We start from the raw sequence: 13,121 nt of genomic DNA on the forward strand, positions 1-13,121 counted from the left end.
AATTCTACATGCACATAGTCCATCGATCCAGATCCAGTGTCCATTGTATTAGGTGCCTAAAATTTTTTTAAACATTCAATGGAAAGCGCATAATAGTAAATTAAGTATCTGTTGTGGGCGGTAGAGCCTATAATCAATAGTACACAACAGATGCACATACAACTTTTCATGTAAAAGGACCAAATTACAAAAAGAATTTTGAAATTTTTTGAAAAGATTGTTGATTGATTTGGGGAATATACTGATGAGACATGGAAACAATTCTACTAGAGATTCTACTAGAACATATTGTATTATAGATTTGATAGGTCTTCAACGCTTGAAAACTATTTCCACGACTTGATTTTTTAATAAATATGAGTGTTACTTAGTGATTCGATTCATCAAGTAAATTGCTTTAGGAATTGTGTCATTGTAGTGTAACATTGTTTATATCACGCTTCAAATGTCCTAATCACTAGACGCGTAGATTAATCTTTAAAAAACTAGAATGGACAATGGATATCCGGCACAACAGTTTTCTAAAATTTGAAATAAAATAGCTCGCTACAAACTTTCGAATTAAAGAATATAAAAAGTGCATCGAAGGCTACAGACAAAGCACCTAGCAGGGTAATAGAGGTTTTTACATGTCAAATAGAGTAGTTTTTTGATACCAATAATACCATGAGCAGCCCTAATGGTAATTTTGCAATGACATTATGAAAAAAAGGTATGGAAATATTCGCATACTTCGATTAAAGTACTACTTTATTTTTTTCTATTACCCAGCTAGGTGCTTTGCTACAGAACATAAAATTATAGAATATAGACCAGACACAATAAAAGAGGGAATAACTCACATCATATAAATAGTACAGGTAATTCGTTGTATCCGTTTTCTTCTGAAATCGAAAAAAACAGGTTACTTTAAATTGAAAACAAGAGTAAATGTTACACAATTTTGATTTACGAAGAATACGAAGTCTCGACATTGTTTCATGTTTCACGGAAGTCATTCATTATATGAGGAATCAATTTGTAATACGAGCCGAATTCAAGAGTGATATTTTAATCAATAAAGTTTGGAAACTGTTATTTTGACAAGCGTAGAGTTTGCATATCCAAACATTTCCGAATTAATGAATTTTTTCTGTTTTACTGCCTACCACATTGGTTGCTCACTCTTTTTGATTAACCTGATTTACCATGATTAACCAGTGTTTAACCATTGATTTACCATTGATCAACCAGGTCAAACATCGTAGACTAGCTACAAATCGTGATAAATCAATGAAATAAGGAAGTAGAAAACAAAAAAATATAGGTTTGCTCCAAATAACTGTAAACCAGAACTTTGAAAAATATGGCCAACAGTTTCAATTCTGTGTTTTTTTAGCCCCGTACGAAGTACGAAGGGGCTTATAGGATTACGATGCCGTGTGTAATTGATGGAATTCGAAGCAGACGGTAAGGGCAAAGTGTTTGCCTATGTTCATAGATGACGAATCCGCAATAAAAATTTGGGCCGTCTGTCCGTCTGTCTGTCACGTCGATATCTTGAGTAAATCAAATCCGATTTCAAAATTTTTTTTCCCTGAAAGATAGTCAAAATAGTGAGGCTAAGTTCGAAGATGGGCATATTCGGGTCGGCCCTTCGTGAGTTAGGGCCACCTAAGTGATTTAAGGTCTTTTGGTGATATTTATGGCAAAATAAACGATGGAAATGTAAATGACACGGCAAATGATAGGTATTGTCAATACCAATGCAGGAAAAAAAAGTTTTTTAAAATCGGGTGAGTGGACCGTGAGTTAGGGCCTTAGAAGTGAAAAGCTACTAGGGCCCTATGTGTATTTTACATAGAACTCAAGTAAATTTAATCCGTTTTTCGTAATTTTTGTTTCATTTGGAAGGTAATCGAACGCCGAATAGAAAGTTGTTGAAAAAAAATTAAATTTGGGTCCTTGGACTAAGGCCACTGTTAGGGCCCTATGTGTATTTTACATTGAACTCGAGTAAATTTCATTCGTTTTTCGTAATTTTTGTGTCATTTGGAAGGTAATCAAAGGCCGAATAGAATGTTGTTGAAAAAAAATTAAATTTGGGTCCTCGGACTGAGGCCGATACTAGGCCCTATGTGTATTTATACTCAATAAATTAACATTTTAGGGCTATTTGATATTTTTGTTTTATTTGAAAGGAACGTCGAACGGGGCTTCGTAATTGCGCTATGTGCAATTTCTAAGATGTACACATTCCATAATAATTTTACTTTAACTACTTTAACCGGCGCATAGGCTTACGATCAAAGTAGGGTGACAGACGCACTAGGGTCACGTACGCAATAGATATACGGGTTTGTACGGGGCTCAGTCGCAGCAAACGCTCCGACTGTTCTGATGGCTCGTTTTTAATTATTTTTGTTATCGAAAAATTTAAGTCTAGTTTGAAATGGTCAAGTCAAGTCAAGAATTTTTGTTATCAAAAATTTTAAATTTATTTGCTCAAGACACAAAATTTATGGTATCAACAATAAAATAACAGATATTTTGATTTGAGTATTGAATAATTCAAAAAATATTTCATATGAAAATTTCAAATCTTTTATTTTTACCGGGTTGTTTTGCGTACATACGGATTGTGCAATCATATGATATATTTTTTCTGAGAAGGAAGAACTTTCCTTCACTTGGTAAGAAAAGAGATTTCGTTCGAAGTCGCACAAAAATCCCTCATGTAATGGGGGGAACAACAACTTTCCGGGTGGTTAGGTAATAATAATTCTTTACATGAGCACACGCATACTACAATAAATCTGATATTTATTGTATTGAAACATGTTTCCTCCTCCTTAAACACTCTGTTATCAATATAAAACGTTAGAGATCAGTCTGAAGGTGTTTTTAATGTTCAGTAATTCAACGAAGTGTCGCTTATCACTCGAATTCGATTAAAATATGTACCTTAATATTCTATGCAAATAACTGATTGTCTCAAACATTTAGAATATTGTGTTTTTGTGTATTTTTCTAGTGACAGTGCAGTATCAGTCACATCAATTTTATTGACAACAGCGTGTCTGCTGAAACTAAAATCATGCGTTTTTGTAAGTTATTCAATTTGATACAAATCGTTACAAGTGCTAAAATGATTAAAATGAGTTTTCTTGTTAGCCAAGTCGCATTTTTAATTTGTTGTTTACATCTGAATTTTACGTGATGGATAACATTTATTAATAAGAAATGAATTGGTTCAGTGTCATTGCAAAGTTGATTTGAGCTAAAACACTTTTGTTTGTTTTATGTTATGATGCGTCGCGTCAATAGATTATTAATTAAAAATCTGCCACGTCATTGAATGATACAATTTTTTATGTGTTACGGCACGGCAGAGTAAAGTTAACCAGGCAGAAGCGCTGATTTGACTAGGGACCTGAATAATCTAGTAGCCCTTTATTTTTTGCTAATAAAATTTTTCAATTTATGTCAGTGTTAATTTAAGTTCATTTTGATACAGTGTGTTAGGTCCCTTATTTGACGTTTCGAAAATGAAGCGCTCTTGCCTGGTTTATTTTACTCTGCCGTGGTTACGGATGTAAATGGCAATGAAAGTAGATAAGTAGGTATGGCCAGTCCATACAAGTTGGAGCACATACGGATTTGCATGGCGCCACCTTAAACGAACTCATTTCTAGTGGAAATTTGCACTACAAATGAGTTTGTTTGGGGTGGCGCCATGCAAATCCGTATGTGCTCCGGCTAGAACAAATTTGAACGTTTGGCCATACCTATCTATTTACTTTCATTGGTAAATGGCGCTGCGATGAAATATAAATTTACTTCGAGCACCCTGGGAAAATGAAATTGACCGTTGACACTTGCGATAATTTTCATTTTCGAAAGTCTTCCTCTCGGCAAAATAAAAATCTCCAAACAAGGACGTAATGTACATTGCCTATACACGTAAAGCACAATAAGTACGTGGGTCCAACTTTCTATTTTGGCGAGTAGGAAATATCGCGTGAGCCCACGGACGTAACGTACTATATAATTCTGAACACATTGTTCTGAAATAAGTCGTGGTGTATCAAATCTTATTAACCGGCCAAGCAAATTCGTTGCATTTTAATTCTGCTAACAATATTACTGATCGTTGAAGTGAGTATAAAAATACAAGAAATAGGGTAACGGCACCGGTTACGAGCCTATTCTTACCATAAGAAACAATGTGTCAGTGACGATCCACAGAACAATAGATTTGGTAGGCTCGTAATTAGTCTTAAGGAGGCTCGTAACCGGTGTCGTAATCCTATATTAACTGAAACGATGGAAAAATAAGAGTTAACAGACAATAAAGCTGGTACCCTCAAGCAAACAAAAACGGACGACGAAATAGTTAAACGCGCGTGGTAGTGACCATATAAAGACCTTTCAGCAATTTTATTTGCATGAGTGGACCAACGGAAATTCGTATCTAAACTTCACTGACCTAAAAAATGTTATTTGGGAAATGTCTTTTTGTAACTCTCCTCAAATAATAATTATATTCTGCTTGCAGAAAGGGAATTCTTATTTGTCCATCGCTCTCTCATTTAAATGAACTTGAAAAGGCGGTTGGAAATTCCATCTGATTACTTCTACAACTACAATATATTTACTTGGTTTAGCGCGGAGTCTAAATAGATATCCATAAATGTTGTGTCATCTGGCAATTTCCAGCCGAAAGCTTCATTCTGCACATGTGTTGCGTCACAGTTACGTTCCTATGAAAAGACAAGACTAGCTTCAGTGCTAATTGAAAACAAAATAACGTTAAAAGTCGGAAATAGTCGCAGCAATCAAGCGAGACATGTAAGTTGCTTGAGACAATCTTATAGTTTTAATTGGATTTTTCATCACCTCGTCGAGTCAAATTGATATTTCGCTTGATAACTTCTAGGTCAGGAAGCTATTGTAATTCTTCGAAGCTATTAAAATTTCTATTCGCGAGCGGTCTGAGTGATTTTTGTAACATTTGTTTATATACATAACTGAACTTACCTTTAAACAGGAATTATAGTCCGATCTCAAAATATTTGTCACGGATGGGACGAATGCTGGTGATACAATATTACAAGAAGCACTTGGTCTCTCCAAGTTTGAGGCGCACACAGCCTTAGCAGCTGGGACGTCCGCTGTTGATAACAAACCACGGTTTGCACTTGATAGCAAATGATCTGAGTCGATAACAGATGGCTGTGATGGCAAATACTCTCGAACGCTTAAATTCTGTCAAAACGAGAATCAATAATCAAATATGTGAGTTCAATTCAAATCGTTTATAGACCGAAAGCCTGTATGCGAGAACGGCACAGTACTGTTGCAACATGTGCCATACTATTACACTATCTTTCATGATTTATGTTTTTGAACGAAGGTAGCCTTAGCGTCACACTGTATAGAATCGAAATTCGTCGCAAAATAAATCAGAATGAATAAAAATAAATCAAAAGTTATTTCTGAATTTGTAGCATAACACCAATACTGTCAGGAAACATCAATCTGGACTTTATACAATATGTGAGGGATAGAGCAAATTGATATTTTCGCTTCGGTTAATCGGACCATGAAAACATAAAAACTTTGTTCTCACCTCTGGGACAAATAGGAAATTCCCACTTGAGCGGAATTGGAATCGTTTTAAAACCCCTATTTTCACCAGATAATATATGAAAATGGAACCGTGACGTAATAGAATGACGCGCTTACAAGCTTTTGGTCTATCAGACGTAGCTAGAAACTCATTTTGAGAGTTCTAAAAATTTCACATACCTTCAAATTGCAATTGCCATTTTTCAAATCGGTATTTTCACAGCTACCGTACACATTATGATCAGTTACGAGGTCGGAGACTGTCGGAGACTGCGATAATAGCAGGCGTAATGCCTGCAAAGTCTCTATGCGCCGAATACTCAAAACAATCAGCCACGGAGTCGACAAAGTATTTCAATGCGTTTGAATGATGTGGAGGCTAAATAAAAATAAAATAAAAGGTAATTAAGTAAAATCACTCAGACGTACGTGTTCCTTCTAGAAATTCATTATTGAAGATTTAGTTTCTTGACTGAAGAAATGGAAAATCTGACTGCACGTTTTACAAAAACACAAATCTGAGTAACGTAGTTTAGAGAGTTTATGAAGCGTTTACTTACGTTCAAGTGAGCACTCTTAGAAGGCTGCACATGCATATTGATCGTTTGACGACTATTTGATTCGCGTAGATCCTTTTTGAGTACAAATAGATTATTTACCAGAAATCATTATTTGTTTTCAACACTTACATTTATGCGATTAGCGACAGCAACCAATTTTAAATATAACAAATTTGCTTTTTCCATTTTATTTTACATTCACACGTCCACCACGTTCGTTTATTTAAAAAAATAGGATTGATATGCTTTGAGCTGCATAGGCTGCTACGATTGTTTTAAATATTACATCTAGTACAATTTCTGTGTAAGATTTATAATACCTACAATTTTTTTTTTAAATTGACGCTGAAATATTTTGGCACAATAACTTTAACTTTGATAAATAATCTTTACTAGAAAACTTCTGGTTATACACAGACCGGGGTCTGAAATGCCTCAAAAATAAAAACCTTCACTCAAATAGTTATTTATTTACCAAGGCAGATATAAATATATTTTCTCGAGAAACTGACAAACATTTCATGAAGACATAAATTAATTATGATCTAGCAGACTGCATTATGCTATACATCGCAATGTGATGTAAAGAGGACCAATTTGCTGTAACAACGGTGTTACTACGACTTGATGTTACATGCGTTGGTACAATGTTTTTTTTTGTTTAGATCAAAATTTTGACCACTAGCCCCACTAGCAGCGTAATCACATAACGCAATTTTGTGTGCTAACAAACTTAGCACAGCAAACTTCCCACAGCAAACTTCGCGAAACGGTGTAATTTTTTAACTATTTGTGAAGAAAACGAATAAAATGCAAATTCTGAATAAAACGTCTGTTAAACAATTTGTTTGAAATGTTTTTATTTGAGGTTTTAAGCTAAGTAAAATAACAATTGTTACAAAAAATGCTAAAATTAGATGTTGATTTCTCAGGAATTTAAAAAATATTCCGCCTTATGAGGTTAGCTACAATTAATTAATAATGATGATCTGCTATTACAACCGCACATGTCTTCCGTCTCGTTTTTCGGTACAGCTGTCAAATTTGAAAATGAGACAAAAAATGTATGTCGCTTGCACCATTATAACAGAATATCGTTCGTTAGCATACAAAATCCACGCCATTAGTCGTATAAATTTATACGTCAGAGAGAGCTTTTTTCTCCTTTGATACGATCTGTCAGTTTTTCTATTTTGCGATTTAGTATGGAAATGAAAACTAAAATTGAGATATCTTTGCTGTTTTAAGTGGTTTTTCATTGCAAGCGCAGCGCCTTAATTCATAACTGTCCCGGCATCTATTACACGATGCCTGCAGGGCATCGTTGTTTTTAAAAATCTAAAAAGTGGGTAGGAGTGTTTCTTAGGGTGGCGAGATGGGAAAAAGTTGAGTTCGGACCTAGGTTAGGACTGAGGCTCTACCTCGGACCTAATGATTTCATTTTTACGGTCAAAATTTTTTTTTTATGCGTCGCTTAGTCGCTAGGGGGTTTCAAAATCGGAATTTTTGAAACGAAAAATGGCTGCCATTTCGCGTAAATACAATGGATTGTAGTGAAATTTGTGTCTAAAGGGTTTTCGAGGTCGGCGCTTCCGAATAAAAACATTTGAGAGCGGCCAAATGCATGTGAGCCACCGCAAATTACCAAAAAGTGGTTTTTTGGGTGGTTTTTCTCAATTTTCTCAAAAACGGTACATAGAATTTTTGTGCAAGTCTTTTGTGCAAGTTGATAGCCGCTAAAAATACCTATCGATTGAGGTACATATCAAAAAAATCGGCGGAAGCGTTTTCGAGAAAAGTTGCAAAATGTGTCAATTCAGTGTGCCAACTTTGATGCAGGTACGGTCACAAGATGGCGTCGTAGAGATTAGGTCTCTTCGGGACAAATGTTCAAAAATGAAAGTTGGGGGGGTCCTAGATCAAACTTTTTATGTTCGAGGTCATTGGACCGATTTTAGATTTTAGGTCACTCGATGTTTCCGGAGCCTCAAGGTGTGGCACCAAAATTGTATTTCACAGTTGAGATCTTTGTGTCGCTTGAATTTCGTGTTTACGTAGACAATATCATCATAATGCATCGATTCAAAGAAAAATAATCGGTTTTCTAAAGTTTGGACCGACAATATTCTAATCTAATGTAGTTGATGCTGGATCATTTTCCTAAAACAATTTTTCGAAAATAAAAATTTGGATCAGTGCATGTTTACGAATTAAATTACCTGTGAAAAGATAAGGCCTATCGATTGCACAACATTTGATCATCAAACACTAAACATTTTATATTAAAATATTCGATTTTCGATTCAACTTTTACAAAATTCCAATTGCATCAAAGAACCATTTTGTGGTTTGTAAACATCAACAATGTTTCTGATTGATGTACGTCAAAATGGTGGTGCTAAACGTACTAGATCAAAAGGTGTCAAAAATGGTACGCTTTTTGTGAGCGCTAAAATTTTAAAAAGTTCATGTTCGAACCTTCACATGCAAATGGAAACTGATTGTTTTATTTTGTCATTGAATCAATAAAGTTGCAGTAACTACTGTTGTACGCACTATTTGGATTTTTCGAACATTGCAAACTTTATTTTTATAGAAAAATATGAATTTTTTTCGGTAATTTGCTGAACATCGATGTCGTGGGATTGTTGTCACGTGGCGATTGTGGTTGTTTCTTTTTGCGCTATCTATTTTACTTTAAAGAAATGTTAAAGTGAAACATTTCGTTTGGGAAAAGTGAATTCATCCTTTTACAAATTGTTACAGTCGGCGGTTCAACCGAATTTATTCAATTTACGCCTTTAAAAATCTTTTGCGACTTTCGAAAGGATCTTAAATAAATGATTACTAATCGTTTCCCGTTATTCATTGAAAATTTAAATAGGCTAATCCAAGGTAGTATACCGATGCGCTTCGGCTATTATTGTAAAACTTCTTTCGAAGAAAGAGTTAAAATCTTCGTGATTGTTTGTCCATTTTCGTATTATTTTGAATGTTCAGCGGAGTCATAAAGTGAAAAGTCGTTAGAGGCGTAAATTATGGAGAGGTTATAATTATTGCTCATTCTAATACAAATAATTCACATACCATGATTGTCGTCGGGATGATAGAATGAATTTTGTTATTATGTAAAGTCATTATAGGTCCTATACAAAAATTATATTACACTCGCGGAATTTTGAAAACCGACACATTTTCTGTTTTGTGGTTTATTGGTTTTTTGTGAATTTTGCATGTATTTTTATATGGAGAAATCAGAAACTCAAGTAAAACACATGAACAGAAAATGTGTCGGTTTTCAAAATTCTGTGCTTGTAGGAGGATTAAATTTGAATAAATGTTCAAACGCAATCTTTGATTCCAACAGATTACACAGGCTGCAGTTCTGTAGTCTGTATAAAAGTTTTCACAAGCAATTTATCTGTCCCATAAAGAAAACCTAGGAGGATGGTTAAGCAGCTTTAGCTGCTTCGGATGTATCTCCTTTTGAGTTTACCACAATGTTTTGATCTTGAGCAGCGAGTAAGATGTATAAGAGACTAGTATTTTTTTGGACCAAAATGTTTTAAAATGTGTTTGAAATCGATTGGCATTTACAGATTGTGTGAAAATATTTTATTCTATTTTATTATTTTGTTAATGTCAATCGATTCCAAACACACTTTAAAACATTTTGGTCCAAAAAAATATGACAAACCAAAACAGCAAAGATATCTCAATTTTAGTTTTCATTTCCATACTAAATAGCAAAATAGAAAAACTGACAGATCGTAACAAAGGAGAAAAAAGCTCTCTCTGACGTATAAATTTATACGACTAATGGCGTGGATTGTAAAAGTCAATTCATTAAAGTTGCTCAGTCTGCTCAGTTCACGATTTATTTCGGTCGTGAATAAAGTGCGAGCTGTCATATGATCTTAATGATCATATGTTAATATTATTTGTTCCTAATAGCAAACGAATGTTGTTATTTGATATGCGGAAACGTATGTGATGAGATACTCGTAGTGGTAAATACTTCAATTTTATTAGGTATATACACCTAATATCTTTTTGTCTCTAAAACTCTAATTATAATGGCACTGGGAGGCAAAGCGAATATTCGCCCGCTACAAATACATGTATTTCCATCGCAAATTTCGAGCGTCTTTCTTTTTCGCTTGCAGATATTTCTTATTTTTGACTAAAATGAATAATATAAGCTGTCTGTAATCGGTTAACATAAATGTAACAAGTAGAAGAGTGGTAAACTTTGTGTAACATGCAAATTTACGCGATTTTATTCGGATCGCGCCCAATATAATTAGCGCTTAAGAGCGTACAAAATTGTTTTTGGTTAATTTCGTAAATACGTTTTTATAATTATTTGAAAAAATTGAAAACATGATTTCGTGGTTCGTGACATAAGAAATGTTTTTGATACAGCAACTTGTGATTATTCTCTATGTACTGCCGAAAAAATTTACCTAAAGTGGAACACCTTTTTGCCTTGCAGTCAAAATTTAATTGCGAAAAATATTCATGAAAATGAAACAATATTATAAATGTGAAAACACATTTTTGTTAAGTAATGATCAAATTAACCGTTCGTCCATTTTTTATTGTGTTCCATCTCTTACATCCTGAGAATTATGTACCTAAACATGCCCTATTTTTCGCGCAATTTTGGTTCTTGTCCGAAGCTAAACCCTTGTACGCTCTTAAAGCTGTTAAGCTGACGACAATGATTCTGAGCGGTAAGTTTAAAAACAGCGCAGTTAATTTAACTTTGCCCGGAATCTACGCGTTTAGTGATATGGTACATAGCGCTGCACAAAAAAGCGCTGTATGGGCGTTGTATGGGAATCGACATTCAAACTTTGGTATCTCCGTTATTTTTGAATAATAAGAGCCAGATTTTGCTATGTTTGCATCTTTCAATCAATGTTCTGAAAGAACAGGTTAAGACACCCTCGAAGGCGAGTGACACTAACTTTGTGAAACTCACTCATTACAAAATGTGTAAAAATTCAACTTGAACAAAATAATTTTTTTTTTTTTTTTGTTAAGTTGGAGTCGTCATATAAATTTTTATAAACGTAAAGCGCCACAGAGTAATATAGGCTACTTCGCGGGGAAACAAACGCACTCACTTGCTGTGGGGACAAACAAAAAACATAACCGCACATACCGAATCTTCGGAACATTTTTTGTTTTGTTTTTACGATATTTAGTGCACAAAATTCATTAGAAATGTAAATAAATAGTGAAAATTACGAAATACTGTGAAAATAGGTTGTGTCATTGAGTTTTCGGTGAACTTTGTCATGTTTTGTTTTTGTTGACGATTTCGAACCGGATGTTTGCCATTTTAATCTTTTTGTTTTCGGCTGGAAACTTGACCACACAACTTATTTTCACAGTTATTTCATAACTTTCAATTTTTATTTACATTTCTAATGAATTTCGTGGACTATATCGTAAAATCAAAAAATAAATGTTCGGAAGATTCGGTATGTGCGGTTATGTTTTTTGTTTATCCCCACAGCAAGTGAGTGAGTTTGTTTCCCGCGAATACCCTACTGGTGTCACCGCCTTCGTGATCAACTCAGATGTGTCTTAACCTGTTCTTACAGAACCTTGCTTCCAATGAGTTTTATCGATTTGCATACTCATTTGTGTGAAATACTTATGCTTGATTTCCTCTTACGCCGTTTCCGCTCCAGTTTCACTCCGTTTACTCTTGAAACAATAAAAAAGAGGCGTGGTTTAGCTAAACGGAGCGACACGGTGTAAGAGGAAATCAATCATTACTTAGAAAAATTGTTAATTAAACATTTTTGTTTAAAATATATTGTGTCCCACAGATCAATTGTACTACCTAGACCCTAAAACAACAGCGTACTACTCTAAAACTGTGCTAAACGTCTACAGTAAAACACTATGTTATTTGTATTATTTCAGTTCGATTTTCGAATAGAGTTTTACCTGCACTCAATTCAAAAAATTTGGAAAGTGAACACAACTTATTTTTTGTATCAACGTTTTCTGAAAGATCACGTTAAGATACTTCTGAGTCGATCCACGAATGAGATAGCATCAAAATTTCTATTAGTCTATATAATGATTTCAAGTTGACTTTCCAGTAATTTTCTGTATCACTGTGAATCACTCCGACGCGTGATTCCTAACAGCACTTTCCACACAATTATGTAGTGAGATTTGTATTACCCGAGTCAAAATCACTCTTGCGTACAAACTTTAAATATCCTTTACATATCTCATAGGATTCATTTTAAGTAATAGAACGCACTTAGTTACTGCTATGCTAATGTGAAGTTAGTTGTGTTGAGCTTTGTACATATTTCTGTCATTCATTTTGCCAGCTGAAAATATCTATAGGTGTTTTATGTTTATCAATTACTGTGATCATATGGAACTCAAAGTTTGTTCTAACTTATTTCCGAATAACAAAACGTTTTTAAAGGTTAAAGATTTCGGTTTAATGCAATCGTGTTTGCTTGTAGAATTGTGAAGAATGGAAAAAACTCGGAAAAAACATCAATTCTTCAGATTATCTTACCGTTTTGGCGTCGAACGTGAACATGACAGTTTCTTTAATATTATAAGGAATGCATATGGAAGATTGAAATTGGATAGTCATTATCTTGACAATGCACTGAAATCTGCAATGAGTGGCGAGATTTTTGTTATTCAACCCGATGACTTAACAATGAATTGGCTTCAGCGGAAAGCAATAAGCGACCAAATTCGGCATTCAAAAATCCTCGGTTATTGGGCTTCGCATAATTTTCCAGCTCTGGGTAGAAAATTCTTTGGCGCATCATGGCAACCGCATGAGAGAATGAGTTTAAATATCGATGGACAGGCAAATGAAATCAAGGCTGAAGAAATTGACGCCATTGTGATGAAGAAACTGAGACTTCGTTTGATAGAGTTGGACGTTTCCCC

General features: G+C 34.5%; 1 long non-coding RNA gene across 1 annotated transcript; it reads left to right on the plus strand.

Annotated features, from left to right (window-relative positions):
• Nucleotides 1–1,719: 1,719 nt before the first annotated feature.
• On the plus strand, nucleotides 1,720–11,524 carry LOC119075120. Its single transcript, XR_005087311.1, has 3 exons — nucleotides 1,720–1,730; nucleotides 8,259–8,269; nucleotides 11,265–11,524. It is a non-coding gene; the product is annotated as an uncharacterized LOC119075120 (long non-coding RNA).
• Nucleotides 11,525–13,121: the final 1,597 nt, after the last annotated feature.

The sequence above is a fragment of the Bradysia coprophila genome, unplaced genomic scaffold (genome assembly GCF_014529535.1).
Source record: "Bradysia coprophila strain Holo2 unplaced genomic scaffold, BU_Bcop_v1 contig_180, whole genome shotgun sequence".
Classification (NCBI taxonomy): domain Eukaryota; kingdom Metazoa; phylum Arthropoda; class Insecta; order Diptera; family Sciaridae; genus Bradysia; species Bradysia coprophila.